General features: G+C 40.5%; 1 long non-coding RNA gene across 4 annotated transcripts in view; it reads right to left on the bottom strand.

The window, feature by feature from the left end:
• Positions 1–16455, bottom strand: part of LOC140624473 (uncharacterized) — a 149941-nt gene that overhangs the window by 5560 nt on the left and 127926 nt on the right. For all 4 annotated transcript variants that reach the window (XR_012023950.1, XR_012023952.1, XR_012023951.1 and 1 more), the window contains one exon: positions 14839–14989. This is a non-coding gene — a long non-coding RNA (uncharacterized lncRNA). The remainder of the gene's footprint in view (positions 1–14838; positions 14990–16455) is intronic.

Genomic DNA, 16455 nt, shown 5'->3' with positions numbered 1-16455 from the left:
CAGAGACACTCAGTGATGCAATTCCCAGTGATGTGCTACAGCCCGCCAGAGTGCCCCTTGCCGTTCCTGTGTGCAGTGATGTGATGTCTGAACTATTTGTTGTGCTCTGCCATAAGATAGCATTAGCAGATGTAATGGGAACAGATCACTCATTTGTGGAAATATTTATGGTAGTGCTTTCAAAGGAACATTCAATCCACGGTTGCAACTGATGAAGCATGTAGCAAGGACTATTTCTAAAACCATGTGGGCTAAAATGTCATCCTACAAGGCAGTTAAAATGTGTTAACTTAATATGTGTATGACCAGGGATTAGAAAACACTAGCTGTCATATTTGAGCAGATCCAATGCATGTGCATTTTTAGTAAAAGAGAAGTAAGTAATCACCTTATGTTGAAAAGGCCAGGTTAAATTGCTTTAATTTAAGAGGATGGCTTCACTACCACATATTTCATGCTGCCCAGCAAGGAACCATTTTCTACCCAAAATGCACCTTCTTTTACCTGGCGAAGCTTTTTTTAACACTATAGATATTGTTTTCTGAGCAGTACTTAAAATCACACTGCACAGCTTTTGAATGCAACACGTTGAAATGTTTAACTGAACCAATCTTACTCTTTTAGACTGCTGATAAATTTTCTATCAAAATGAAAAAACCATAGAAGATGAATTAATTTAACAGATGAACCTAAGTGTGATGTTGGCCACACACAATAGCTTTCATCCCTTGTAGGCAGCATTGCATTCTTTTGCTAAACACCCCACTGTGCTCTAATTATTGAATGTCTTTTAGTCCAAAAGCTCCCTAGAAGCAGGTCATAAAATATTATGCCCAGTCAATGGATGCTGGCAAATCTTTGTCAAAATTTGCCAAAGGTATTGAGAAATCCCTGAAAGGATAAGGAGAGAAGGCTAAATGCATTCAGCTAAAAGCTCAGGAATACCACAGAGATGTAACTTCTGGACACTTTTTAATACCTTCATTACTTTGGGCTACTTAGAGCAGTAGTAATTTACTAAATAGGAGCAATTTAATAGAGAATCCAGAAATGTAAAAGAATTACTGCATCTCTGAAAAAAGTACATAGCATTCGCTCTGAAAAGATGAGACCCAGCATTTCCAATAAAGTTGATTTACTACTTAATGCACATCTGAAGCAGCATGGTGTTGGTTCAGAGAGCAGTTTGTAGCAATTTGATTTACACTAATCAAATGAAATGGTGCATTTTCCTGACACATAAATGAAGTACACATTTTTAAAAATTACTTAAGAAAATAGCTATTCAAAATGTTTAGTCATCATGATGGAAGCTAGTGGACATTTCACACTTACATTAAATTGAGGTTTAGTTGTCTCTAAAGATATATCTTTGTAATCATCCATCTTGTAAGTATATTTTAAAACATAAAAAGTTCATTTTTCTAATTTTATTTAACTTTATATCAAAAATATTTTTAAAAGATGTAAGAGAGGAACGCCTGGGTGGCTCAATGGTTGAGCGTCTGCTTTCGGCTTAGGGCGTGATCCCGGGATCCCAGATCGAGACCCACATCAGGCTCCTAGCAGAAAGCCTGCTTCTCCTTCTGCCTTGTCTCTGCCTCTCTCTCTCTCTCTCTGTCTCGCTCATGAATAAACAAATCAAATACATAGATGATAGATAGATGATGATGATAGATAGATAGATAGATAGATAGATAGATAGATAGATAGAATGAATGAAGAGACATAGAAGATAGAATGAGCAACTCCAGCCAAATAGGAATTCTAAATGGAGAGGAAGTATTATACGAGAATTGCTACCATTAAATGTTTTTCTTAAAAGACAGATTGAGTGTTTATGTGAGGGCAAGAATTCTGGAAGGTTTGCATTCCACACTTAGATGCTGAGCACCTGGTTTATGCCAGGGACTGTGTTAGGACCTTGAAATACAAAACTATTTACAACGTGGTCCTTTTACTTAAGAAACTCAACTTTATTATTGGGGTTAACTTAGTATTATGGAGTCATGTAGGAGGGCATCCGAACCAGATCCGGCAGGCTAAAGCGATTTCTCAAAGCTTGAGCTGAGTCAAGCTAGAAGAATACATATTTCGTCATTTTTCAGATAAGTAGTAGTGTGACTCTGTTTGGGAGCAAGGGGACAATGAGCCTGGGAGGACCCCAGGCACAAAATGTGGCTTGCACAAAATCATGGGTCTGCAAGTGAGTACAAAGATGTCACACCATGAAGGACTCACAGGCTTTGTCAAAGAACCCAGGACTAATTCTGAGGGCCCTGAGGAGTGATAGAAGGCTTTTAAGCCAAGCGGTGACATGGTCATATTTGTTTTTTAGGAAGAGGAGTGAGGAAGAATTAAGATGGGTAAAATAGATGGAGGCAGGGAAGTACGTATAGAAGGCTGTTGATGTAAAAGTGAAGACCTGAGCTAAGTGATTCACAGGAGGAGAGATTTATTATTTTGACAGATACCAAAGTGATGAAATGAAATTCAATTCAAGACAAATTCTATGTGTGAGACAGATGAGAGAGAGGGCATAAGTACAAAAATCCAGTTTGGCTCTCATGCTTCACAGACAACGTGATACTCTATGTAGAAAACCCAAAAGACTCCACCCAAAAATTGTTAGAACTGATACAGGAATTCAGCAAAGTTGCAGGATATAAGATCAATTCACAGAAGTCAGTTGCAGTTCTATACATACAATGAGACAGAAAAAAAAGAAAACAAGGAATCGATCTCATTTACAATTGCACCAAAAACCTAAGAATAAACCTAATCACAGAGGTAATGGATATGAACTCTGAAAACTATGGAACACTTAGGAAAGAAATTGAGGAAGACAAAAGGAATGGAAAAGCATTCTATGTTCATGGATCAGAAGAACAAATACTACTTAAATGTCTATGCTACCCAGAACAATCTACACATTCAATGCAATCCCTATCAAAATACCATCAGCATTTTTCACAGAGGTAGAACAAACAATCCTAAAACTTGTATGGAACAAATAAAGATCCTAAATAGCCAAAAGAATGTTGAAAAAGAAAGCCAAAGCTGGAGGCATCACAATTCCACACTTCAAGCTGTATTACAAAGCTGTGATCATCAAGAAATGTGGTACTGGCACAAAAATCACACACATAGATTAATGGAGCGGAATAGAGAACCCAGAAATGGACCCTCAACTCTATGGTCAACTGATCTTTAACATTTAACTCAAAATGGATGAAAGACCTAAATGTGAGACAGGAATCCATCAAAATCCTAGAGGAGAACACAGGCAGCAACCTCTTTCACCTTGGCCACAGCAACCTTTTACTGGACATGTCTCCAAAGGCAAGAAAAACAAAAGCAAAAATGAACTATTGGGACTTCATCAAGATAAAATACTTCTGCACAGGAAAGGAAACAGAAAAACTAAAAGGCAACGTACAGAGGGGAGAAGATATTTGCAAATGTCTTAACACATAAAGGGCTAGTATCCAAAATCTATTCAAAAAGTTATCAAACTCAACACCTAAAGTCAAGAAATGGGCAGAAGACACGAACAGACATTTCTCCAAAGAAGACATAAAAATGGCCAACAGACACATGAAAAACTACACCATATCACTGGGCATCAGGGAAATACACATGAAAACCACAGCGAGATGTCACCTCACACCGGTCAGAATAGCTAACAACTCAGGAAACAACAGATGTTGGTGAGGATGTGAAGAAAGGGAACCCTCTTACACTACTGGTGGGAATGCAAGCTGGAGCAGCTACTCTGGAAAACAGTGTGGAGGTTCCTTGAAAAGGTAAAAATAGAAATAAATACCCTAACTCAGCAATTGCACTACTACATATTTATCCAAATGATAAAACATAGTGATCCGAAGGGGCACCTGCACCCCTATGTTTACAGCAGCAACATCCACAATAGCCAAACTATGGAAAGAGCCCAGATGTCCATCAACAGATGTATAGATAAAGAAGATGTCACACACACACACACACACACACACACACACACACACCAGTGGAATATTACTCAACCATCAAAAAGGATGAAATCTTGCATTTGCAACAATGTGGATAGAACTAGACGATATGATGCTAAGCAAAATAAGTCAGAGAAAGACAAACACCATATGATTTCATTTATATGTGGAGTTTAAGAAACAAAACAGAAGGGGAAGGGAAGGAAAAGCAAAATAATATGAAAATTGAGAGGGAGGCAAACTGTAACGGACACTGAACTCTAGAAATGACACTGAGGCTTGCTGGGTGGGGGAGGTGGGTGGAGGATGGACTTAATGGCTGATGGGCATTAAGGAGGCACTTGATGTAATGAGTACTGGGTGTATATACAAGTCACTAAATTCTACCTCTGAAACTACTTTTTTTAAAAAATCCAATTTGGAGTTTATTCATTTTTTAAAGATAGCTGGAGAGATAACATTGACCCTAACCAAAAAAAAAAAAAAAAAAGAGAGAGAAGGAAGAGGAGGTTTTGGGGAAGGTGGTAATTACCTCATATTTTATACAGATCTGGAGCTTATCAGAGAGATCTGGGATGGGGTATAGATTTTGTTATCACTGGAATAAAGAAAATCATGAATTTACAGATATAGGAGATATCCGAGAGAAATATGTAGAAAAGAGAAACAGCCCAAGGCAAGAATATTAGGAGAAAATACATAACTTAGTTCTATTAAAGGAGTGCAAATCTATGGAGCTAACTTTAACAAGACATCCAGAAAAGCCCAGGGGGAACAAAAGATACTTTATAGAAGACCAGGAGAAAGAATTTCAAGAAAGTCACAGTCATTTCAAGAAAGTCACAGGTATTCAGAGTCTGCAGAGAAGTAATTTAACATGACTATGGAAGAAAGTCCATCAAAATAAAGGCCTTTCAGGGGAGGCCGGGCCGGGAAACCTGAAGGCTGTGGGCTGGAGAAGGAAGAGGAGAGGAGAAAATGATGCCGTAGGTGTAAGTGAGCCAGGGGCGGGGGAGGAAGCAGTTAAAGAAGGAGGTAGGATCAAGGATGTTTTCATTTTGAGGGGCTCCTGGGGGGCTCCTGGGAGGCTCAGTCAGTTAAGCATCTGACTCTTGATTTTGGCTCAGGTCGTTGACCTCAGGGTCAGGAGATGGAGCCCCATGTCGGGCTCTGCACTGGGCATGGAGCCTGCTTGGGATTCCCTCCCTACCTCGACCCCTCCGCACCCCACCCCACCCCGGCTCTCTCGCTCTCTCTCCCACTCCCACTTTCCTTCTCCCTTTCTCTCTTCCTCTCTCTCTCTCTCAAAAATAAATAAATAAATAAATTAAATAAATAAATAAATAAATAAATAAATAAATAAATAAATAAGTAAGTAAGTAAATAAATAAATAAATAAAATATTTTTAGATTTAAGAATAGAGGGGCTTGGACAAGTTCATATTTGGGGATGATACTTGACAAAGAGGTTGAAGGAGGCCCAAAGGAGCAGATGACGATGGCTGAGTGTCTGAGCAGGTGGATGATGCCTGGGGAAGGAACCACGAGGAACAAGGAAGAGACTTGGGTGCAGACTAGGTTGAGGAGTGAGAGTGTCAGGGCTGTGGGTGGGGGTCAGCTTGGGCAGTGACACAGACGTGAGAAGACCGGTGTTATTACAAGTGAATAGTCTCCACAGCCAGCCAGATCTCAGCACTCTCTCAAACTCCATTCCGTGCCTCCAGCAAGGTGCTGTAACCCCGGCGTAGGGCAGCTCTGAGGGTGGCTTTCTACCCTGGCTCTTAGAGGTTTCCCATCTTACCCAGATTTTGCCGAATGTGGTACCTTGTGTGATAGCGAGTGCTTTGTTGGGTGTTTCCCCTTTCCTGTGCCTCTTGCCCACTCCCCATAGAATCAACTCCCCAACTAACAATTTTTATTTAAGTCCTTTTTTTGGGGGGGATTGGCCTCCAGGGAAGCTCCAACTAGAACAAATAAAGCGCTTAAAATAATACCTGCCGTATAGGAAGCACTCGTGATGCTTTCCTGGATATAAATCAGGGCTGATGGGAGGAATAAATATTATCCACATAATATTTAGTAGTTTCATTTAGTGCCTGGAACGTAGAATGCGCTTTATAAATAGCCGTATTAGTGTCGGGAGCTGGGAAAGGCCATTCAGTTTCTAGGAACTGTGCTGCAGAGGGTTTAGATGCTCCGCTCCTCCTCGGGCTGGTGAAGAGGAGCAGGGATGTCCAGGCGGGGGGCCTGGAGTGGGTTGAGGAATGAGGGTGGCTGCACGCAAATCAAGGCTTCCTTAGGGCTCTCCTGGGCAAATTTGCGGGGCTGGCAGGACAAGCTCCTGTGCACATGAGCAGGGGAAGACAGAGGAGTAATCAAAGGTTTGCATCTTGGGTGAGGGACCAAGGATGACTGAAAGGTGAGTCCCAGCAGGATGTTCTGACCCCATGGTGCCACATAGAGGTGTTTCACCGGGTCCCAGGCTGGGACGGCAAACCTGAGGGAGCTCGTGGTTGACAGAGGACTAGAATTTGTGAGCAAAGTCCACAAGGTCGGGCGTAACAGTATACACAAGAAGGTGGGTGTCTGCAGGTTGAACCAGGACAAATGTGATGACGTAAGGGAAGAGAAACACGGTGCGTTCGTTCACCTGCACCTTCTTTTGGTTCGGTTGTGTGTAGTGATCACACTGGGCTCCCGTGGCAGCGCATGCCTTGAGAGTAAATAGCCTGTAGTTGCAAGTAAATATGGACAGAGCTCCCACTATTGCAAAATCAATTATGAGCTGGGGTCCCCTAAAAACACCAGTAGAGGGGCACCTGGGTAGCTCCCTCACATAAGCATCGGATTCTTGACCTGAGTTCAGGTCACAATCCTAGGGTTGTGAGATCGAGCCCCACGTTGGGCTCAGAGCTGGGCTCTGAGCTGAGCGTGGAGCCTACGTCATACTCTCCTTCTCCCTCTGCTCCTCCTTTCTGTCTCTCTAAAAAAAGAAAACCAACCAAACAAACAAACAAAAAACACCAATAGAGAAATTTGAACACAGAACCAGAGGTGCAGGAGAGAATTTAGTCCCTACGATTAGAATATAAATCCAAGCCAGTGAAATCAGCCCCACTTGGCTCTCCTCAGGGGGCCGCAGGGCAATGATGACTGAGCAAGCATTTATTTTGCACCTACTATGTGCTGGGAACTTTGCTTATGTCGTTGCATTTATGAAATGTCTTTGGGTGGGAGCCACAGCTGGAAGAAAAGGTGAAGCCCCACAGCGTCTTCAAGGCAGTGACAATCCGAGGATTTTGCCCCCGCCCTCTGTCCAGCTGGGACAACCTGCTGTGCTCCCCACCAGGCCTCTCGGCAGCTCCCCCACTTCACGTGTTGGATTCCTCTGAAGTGACAAATTGCAGAAATAAGGAAAGGCAGAAGGAGAAAGGCTGAAAAGAAGATTGCAAAGAGGAAAAAAAGTGAGACAAGCAAGGAAAAGTAAAATAAAAATGAAGACTCAGGCGTGACCCAAAAAAGTTATATAGCAAATAAGAAAAAGACCGTGTTTGAAAACAAGCCTTTTGCTCGTCAGGATACTTATTTCTACACCTAAAATGCGTACTCGACCTCAATGACAAAATAGTATGTAATCTAGTCGCATGGGGGAAGGGAACTGGCCCATATTGTCCCAAAGCCATTATGGAAAATGTGACCAGCAGAGGCCTGGTATTTCTTTTCCTGTTCCCAGTCATCTTTGGAGTCAGAGAAGGTGGAAACAATGTTTAACATTTCTAAAACTATGTGGGTGAAGAGAGCTGGGTTCTGATTTCAGGACCTAAATCACAAGCTCTTTGCATTTAATTGTGGCGAACATGAAAGGTTTTTATTAGGTAGGTGTTTATAAAGAAAAATTTAAATAAGCATTAGGGGATTTTAAACCCCTGATGAGGTAGTTACCTGCTGCATTATTTAGAACACTTGGGACTCAAACCGCTGCCCTTTTGTGTGCCAAGCTGCCACTGACTGATGTAAGGGCCTCAGAATTTTTCCCTTAGGAGGTATAATCAATGAAAATCTTTACCAACACCAGTCCCTGCTAGACATCTAAGGGACAAGTTTTCACAGATCATATTAATTCACTAGCACAATAACAGTAGCGCTCATTGTAAGTTGCTAAATTTTGCAAATTAATGAGTGACAAGATGATGGCATAGGTCAGTAATACATATTACGCTTAATTTTCATCAAGTGTTTGATTTGCACGTTACACCTCTGCCTGCCTGAATAAAAAAGGTGATGAGCGTAGAGGCACCAAACATCATTAGCCCTCCATGATTATATTACATTTTTGCATAAAATGAAATGAAACTTTCTGATGTTTTATAATTGCTGCAGTGTATTAGCAAAATTTTATTATGCAATTAAAACATTAGCTACAACAAATATAAATATGTTCATGTGTTCTTAATTAGAGCACTTTAATAATTACTGTTCACTTGTGTATAAGTAGTTTACATATGATTAGAAGCACTTACATTAATATAAAAGTGGGATTTCAAACTTTTAGATCTGCCTTTTTTTAGAAATGAGAATGATTATATGACTGAAACGTCTAGTCAAAGGGGTAAATCTGACACTGAACAGCAGTAGAACCCAGTGGTTCTGGGTGCCCGGATCCTGGGTTCAAATCCTAGCCCCGCCACCTATTAGCCTATACACCTGCCACAAGCTGCTTTGCCACTCTGTACCTCAGTTTTCATATTAGTGAAATAGAAATGCCAATTATAATTAAAACGCTTCCTAGGCTTGTTGTAAAGATTAAACGCATTGATATATCATGGCATTTAGAATGGCACCTGACACATAATTAGCGCTGCATGAGTGAGGGTGAGTAATATCATTATTACCGCTTGATTGTCAGAGGAGCTATTATTCTAAATTATCAAGATAGGGGTCTTTAATAAGCTTTCTCAAAAGATCTCGAAGACCTCTTTTGGTAGGCAAAGCAAGAAATCAACAGGACATTTTTTTTTTTTTTTTTTTTCTGTTAGAGATGCAAAGTAGAAGCTTGCTGAATCTTGTCAGGCCCATACTACAGGTCTCAGACTTCCAGGCCAAAGGTATAATGAAACAGTACTTAAGAGTAAAAGTGGAGGGCTGCTGAAGAAGGAAAACTTTTCATTCTTCTCCTCCCTGAGGAATTCCTCCACCCTTTCTTCACTCTTCCTCTGGAAGAGGAGCCAATGAGATAGAGTTGAGGGATCTAAGGAGGCCATCTTCATGGGGAATCAGGGAATGGGGCCACTGTGCATTGGGGTCTCTGAAAGCGCAGATAAATGCCTTGACCTAGGGCCTATTTTCTTATAGCAGAACCATCACTTGCACTCTCTTCTTCAGCCAGCCAGAGTGTGGTAAAAGACTGCTTCAAGGTGTCAGGTAAGGAGAAAAAAACTCCCTTGAGCTTTGTACTCCAGCTCAGCTGACCACAGTGTTCCTTGGACTCTGGGACAGGAGCCCAGCTAACAGTGAAGTGATAATCTGCTTCCTTGGGCCATCATTCCTTGCTTGTATCTATCTGTCGCAGTTGGCTGTTGTCTGGGGTAGGATTTGGACATTCCTTGGGTCCTTTCACCAAATTCCATCCAAAAACATCCCAGTCTCAACACAATCTCTAACATCATCCAATGGAGAAACTAAGGCCCATGGAGAAGAAAGCAACTTGCCCAAGATCACAAAGTAGTTAGTGGGGGCACTGTGGCTTGAAGTTGTTTCTTGATTCCCAGATTATTATTTAAAAATTAGGTATAATAGTTATAATAATGTGGACAAAATACATACACACACAAAAAAAAACAAAAACCCTAACATCTGGAAATAGAATCTTTAAAGTGCACAAGTATACAATCTACTTTTGTATAGAACTGAGGTCTTAGCCATGCTTTATTTATTATTTCCAAAGTCCTTCTCAGAAAAGCCTCATTTTCCTAGCCAGATTCCCACTTAGGCAATTACATCCTGCTCGTATAAACTGTTTTTATATCTCAATTGGACAGAGCACACTTCCATCTAATTTATCTTGCTCCCCTAATTGGCTTTGCAGGATTGCTGTGTGAGCTTTGAATTGCTGCACTTCCTGTCTGCATTCAGGATGTCCTTAGGGAGCCATTATGTAAATTACTTTTTTCTGTGTGCTAAATGGTGCCCTAGTGCCCTGAAAGAGTTAATTCACCTCAGAGAGGTGAGCAGTTATTCACCCAAGAACCAGGACTGTTACTGACCCAAAGTGGGCTGTAACAATCTGGGCATAAGGCCAATTAGCCGCATGCTGGCTCAGTAGACGTTCAGTGGGTAGGTGCCCAACCATTGTGCATGCCCCATTAGAAACGACTTAACCATGGGGAGCACATGACTTGTTCAACTGAATCCCAGGTCTCCCTAGGAGTAGAAGTTTGAAGTAGATTTGCTTAAGAACACCTATTTAGATTAATGCCTGACTTCTGGGTGGGGGGGGAGGGCAATCTATTTCTGTTCACAGACGGTCCTAGGAACTCCTGAATATACAAGTTGGTTCTGCAGTGGCCCTTCCCAGACAGGATATCATATTCCCCAAAGGAGCATCTCAGGGGTTCCAACTGAAGGAAAAAATAATTATAGGGTGTTATTCCATCTACTAGGGCTGTTCAGTAGAAATATAACGTGAACCACATATATAATTGTATGTTTTCTGGTATCCATAATAAGTAAAAAAAATAGGTAAAATTAATTTTAATCATATATTTTATTATTTAACCCAACATATCCAAAATATTGTCATTTCAAGATGTAGTTATTATTAAAATATTATTGAGATATTGTATATTCTTTATGTTTGTATGAAGCCTCTGAAATATGGTGTGTATTTTGCAGCTAAAGCACATCTCTTTTTGGTACTAGCCACATTCCAGGTGGTCAGTAACCGCATGTGGCTAGTGGCTGCCATATTGGACACGCTGAGCTCTGAAAGTTGTCTGAGTTTGTCTAGCCCTAAAAGAAGGTCACATCTTCTTTCCCTTCCACCTGTTTGGTTTGGTTTGCTTTCTTGCCAGGCAAATTCAAATCTCCTGAGCTTGCTCAATTCTTTCTAAGTTTGATCCAGCATATCCAGAATGCTTTGGAGACTTGACCAGTTTTGTTTTGTTTTGTTTTGTTTTGTTTAAAAAAAAAAAAAAATTTGCATCATAGGACGTTTGTATGCTTTTTATACCTCAGAATCTTAATTCCTGTAATAAAAGCTAGATTGGAAAATAATGGAAATAGAGCTACATAATAGCCTTTCCAGAAATAAGGAAACTATAAGAGGCAGAGAATCTGTTTCTTTTGTTGTTGTTTTCCTGGAGGTAGAGGGGAGGTGAGAAATACTGGGGAAAATTAATTAAAATGAAGGCCAACAGTTCCATAAAACATTAAGAAAGCACTATAAGCTATGCTCTTAAAGCACAAAGATGAGCAAGCCATAATCATAGCAATTGAAAAGCTTGTGGTTTAGCGGAAGAGACCATCCTGAGGGTGATTTGATATAATATAGAGAAGGCATCAATGAGACTAAGAACAGACTCTATTTGAGCAGTTTGATGTTTCACCTGACCTGGGATGCAAAGACACTTTCCTGGAAAAAAAAAAAAAAAAAAAGAGTAAACTTTGAATGCCCCAAAGGAGAATCACCAGAGGTAACCAGAGCATCACTTGAGCCCTGAAGCTTCTAAATCATGTTATGAGCTCAGACTTTTTTCTGTAAGTGATGGGAAGCCATGGGGAGTTTCTAAAGGAGCCACCCTATTAGGTTGTAGATGGATCAAATGGATGACTCTGATTGCCTACGGAGGATGGACTCAAGGGTTAGAAGAGGGAGTCTAGTAGGTAGAGCCCTGGAATAGAGGAAAGGAGACAAAGTATGGGGCTGATAGAAGAGAGCAGGGCATTGACCAAGGGACTGACCAAGGGGGAGTTATGATGGACATACATGAGGTAAAACCAGTAGGTCTGGGTGATTGGTTAGATCCAAGGATAACACTGAAAACAATTAAGCAGAGATTACAGACAGAAAGTCAATTTAGAGGTCAAGATGGTGAGTTCTGTTTTTGAAGAGCCTGAATGTGTTGTGTCTCTGCAACACCCCCTGGATTTTGTCTACAGGCAGTTACTTACACAGGGTTGATGCTTGCATTTGTAGGTAATAAATAACACCTGTTACTTATAGATCACTTACTGAGGTCAAGGACTTTATGTTTGTAACCTTAGTAATGGCCAGAATGAACTTAGGAGACATAAGTTATTATGATAAATTTTACAGTTGTAGAAGATCCAGTATAAGTGTTAACAGTTAGGAGCCAGGATTGAAACTCCAGATTCTCTGAGACTGTGACCTCAAATTGTATTCAGAATTTTATCCTGTGTCATCTGGTTATAATACCATAGAGGAAAATTCGTAAGTGAAGATGATATCACCCAAGATGAAGATGGAACTAAATCTAAAAGTACCTCACTCTTCACAAACATTTAAATACATGAAGATGATGTATTTGCTTACAAATTTACTGTTTGAGTTAAAGGCTTGAAAGAATAGATTGCTCATTATTATAACATTATCACTTAAATATGTTTTCTTTCTAACAATTTTTTATTATAAAGAAAGGTTTAATTAATTGTAAATATTATTTCATTTTAAATATATCCTTTTTTGTAACAAATGGTTCCATAGTCTAATATTTACAATATCTAGAATCCCTTTGCTTTTGCTAATTTATGAAGAAGCCAGATTTTTTTAAAATTTATTTATTCATGAGAGACACACACAGAGAGAGAGAGAGAGGCAGAGATACAGACACTGCCTAGAGGGAGAAGCAGGCTCCATGTGGGGAGCCTGACGTGGGACTCAATCCTGGGTCTCCAGGATCAGGCCCAGGCTGAAGGCGGTGTTAAACTGGTGAGCCACCCGGGCTGCCCAAGAAGCCAGATTCTAAGAACAAAAGAATTTAGCTGATAATACTCAGCTAAAAAAGTAAAAAAAGAAAAAGACAACTTAAGACTTGATAACTTCCATAATGTTAAGCGGTCACAGAAGACTGTCACAGTCAGGAAACGAACTTCTTCCATCTACTTACCTGCCACCAATCCCTACATCTATCTCCCACCACTCTTATCTTTTCAATGGTAAGAAAATAAACTATTATAAAGAACTAATGTAATGTAACTTTCCCATGGGATGGTTATCTAGGTCTATTTGTTTTCAGTTTTGGCTGCTATCAGCTAAAACCCAGTGCTTTACAGAGCTGGAGGTCCTCACTCTACCTTCTCAGCCTCCATTTCTATTTTCTCTCCTAAGAGTTTGTTGAGCTATTATTATAGGGTTGCTATCTAGACAAGTAGTGAGATACCCCTTAGGACCTCCTCCCTGTCACCCACTTTCCAGGTCATTGATTACCACCTCCTTACACTAATACTATCCTGACCCATTTTCAGTGGCCTGGCTAGAACCCATTTGACATGACCTTTGGGTGTTACCATTGGATGACTCTCAAGGTCTAGCTCAGCCTGATGAGCTTCTGAGAAATATCCTTACATATTTCTAGCTTCTCTCTTTCAGCACCAGCCTGCCATGGAATTCTCAACCTAGCTCGTGGTCAAAGACGTTCATCCTTCTCTTAATTGATTTTGGCATGTAGGGACTATAATCACGCAGCAGTGTATCTATTATATAAAAGCTTCCCTTTTTGCAGGCATTTCGGAAAGTATTTTTGAAGAGGTAAATGCCAGATGACAAAATAAATGAAGCTTTTCTATTTTCTCAAAAGTCATAAAACAAAAAAAGTGGGGGAAGTTAAAGAAAGTGAAAATGACCTTAGTAAGTCACCGCTAGAATCTCTCCTAAGATTCAAATAAGTTATAATTAAGTACAGGTTGGGTAACCACAAGGGGAATGATCAGTTTAATCAGCTAAGCCTTAATAAAGGCAACTACCAAGGCTCAATCCAGCTCTATCTGTCTTCAGGGTGACAAATAGTGCCCTCAATAACTCATATCTAGTCTGAAACAGATTTGGAGTCCTTCTTCTGATGAGGATGGCCAGGCAGCTGCCCAAGTGACATTTTCGGAAAGAGCTCAGATCTAACTAAATCACCTCATATGCCAGCCTTCCAATGCATCTAGATGCAACCACCATTAAGTAGTACTGGGAACAAAAACCTATGACTTAGCTAATAGAGAGAGCTGTGATTCATTAGCAGGAGTAACTACCTCTATTTACCCCATTACAACCTACTGTCACCATCACCAGAAGTAGAGTCTCATTTATTTTTAGAATTAACAAATATTTGTAGATTATTGCCCATACCTTAGGCACTGCAAAGGCCCTGATACAACCCAAGGGAACATGACAATATGGATAGTCTCTGCCCTCGAGGGGTCCATCTTTTCATGTATTCTGATGGGAGGGAGAAGTACCAGATGCTGTGTCAGTCACAGTATGCGTGAGGTTATGCTACATACACACACACACACACACAAAACAACGTATCTCCCAAAGTTACTGGTTTCTGAAAACAATAGTTTATCTCTCATTTTCACATCATGCCTTTTGCAGTTGAGCTGGAGCTCTGCTCCACATTTCTTCATTCTGGGATTTGGGTTAATAGAGTAATCACTATCTCAAACATTACAGGTCGCTAGAGTCTGACCAAAAAGCACCCTAGAGGGTCTTGCATTAGTAATTCAGTGCCTTGGCCTGGAAGAGATACCTCTTGCTTCTACTCCCAACCTTATAACGAGAGCTAGTCATGTGAACTTACTGAGTGCAAGGATAATGCCTGGGCGGAGAGAGCTGGCGTACCTGAAGAGCTTTAATGACTTCCAGAGACATGCAGGTTCTGAAGTTGAGGAGGAGATGGGTAGAGCCTTGGGGTGTGGCAGCTTCCTGGGCTCCATAGAACAGCACTCTTGGAGCTCTGGGCATCCAAGAGGAAGCCTAGAAGTTGAAGGCCCTGGATAAGGGGATAAAAGAGCAGAAAAAGAAGGGATTCTATTTATTGATTACATACTCTGTCTCAGTCCCTTTCATTTCATTTTATGTTTAAACACTTAAATTTAAGGGATTGAGAAGGAAAACAAAATGTTTAGCCATGAACAGGGAGCTAGAGGTATTCCAATGGTAAACTTGGCTCACTGAGCTGATTTATTTTTTTTTTAAGATTTACTTATTTCTTTGAGAGAGAAAGAGAGAGAGCAAGGGGGAAATGTAAAGGCAGAGAGAGAGCATCATAAGCAAATTTCCCACTGAGTAAGGAGCCCAGCGTGGGGCTCTATCCCAGGACCCTGAGATCATGATCCGAGCTGACATCAAGAGTTGGGGACACTTAACCAACTGAGCCCCCCATGTGCTCCTGAGCTATGATTTAAAACATGGTACCAGATATAACATGGTACATGCAGACTGACAGCTGTGACAATTAATACCTTCTCCAAGGTTCACCTGCATGGATCTCCCCAAGATCTAAGGAGAAACTATAACAATGTAACTCATTTTGGAAATACCTAAAAAGAATAAGGGTTATTCTGTTTTCACCCCCCATGGCTTTAGTTCAGAAAGGTATGAGTACTTTGTGTGATTCTGTGTGACTTGCCTCCAGCCTTCAGAGAGATACCAGTATTTTTTCTACTCCAGGGTACAAAATATTGAAAAACAAAGGCATACAGCTTGGAATGAGGCCAGCAAGAACCCTAAGTTTCTTTTTCTTTCTTTCTTTCTTTCTTTCTTTCTTTCTTTCTTTCTTTCTTTCTTTCTTTCTTTCTTTCTTTCTTCTTTTTTCTTTCTTTTCTTCCATTTAGTTTCTTCCACACTTAGATTCTTATATTGCTTCTTCCCTAGATCTTTCTTTCTTCCTTCTTTTTTTTTTTTTTTAAGAATTTATTTAATTATTTGAGAGAGAGAGAATACGAGCAAACATGAGTGGCAGAGAGAGAGGGAAAAGCAGGCTCCCAGCCGAGCAGGGAGCCCAATGTGGGGCCCAATCCCAGGATCCTGAGATCATGACTGGAGCTGAAGGCAGCCACTTCATCAATTGAGCCACCCAGGTACCCCTCCCTAGGTCTTTTTGATACTTCCTTCTCACTAACCCATTCTGCTCATCCTTCTTCTGGTATTGAAAGGATAAAGCACTTGTAGATTTTAGCTTATAATAACAAGTCTCTTTATTTGGTATGTGTGGGGCTTTTTTTTTTTCAACTTTTCTTAAGCTCTTTTATATGTATTGCTTTGCTGTCTTAGAATTAAAGAATGCAGTAAAAAGTTAAAAGATATGGAAGATGTTTCAAAGTGAACAGTTCTGGAGTACATAATTAATATACTAATATTCAGGTAGCTCTAAGCATTTGGAAACCTTTCTCTAGGTGAAGATCTAAATTTTCCCCCCGTTTTTTTGTTTGTTTGTTTGTTTGTTTGTTTGTTTGT

The sequence above is a fragment of the Canis lupus genome, chromosome 34 (assembly GCF_048164855.1).
Source record: "Canis lupus baileyi chromosome 34, mCanLup2.hap1, whole genome shotgun sequence".
Taxonomy (NCBI): domain Eukaryota; kingdom Metazoa; phylum Chordata; class Mammalia; order Carnivora; family Canidae; genus Canis; species Canis lupus.
The sequence above is the reverse complement of the archived record's forward strand: the minus strand, read 5'-3'. Positions and strand labels throughout refer to the sequence as shown.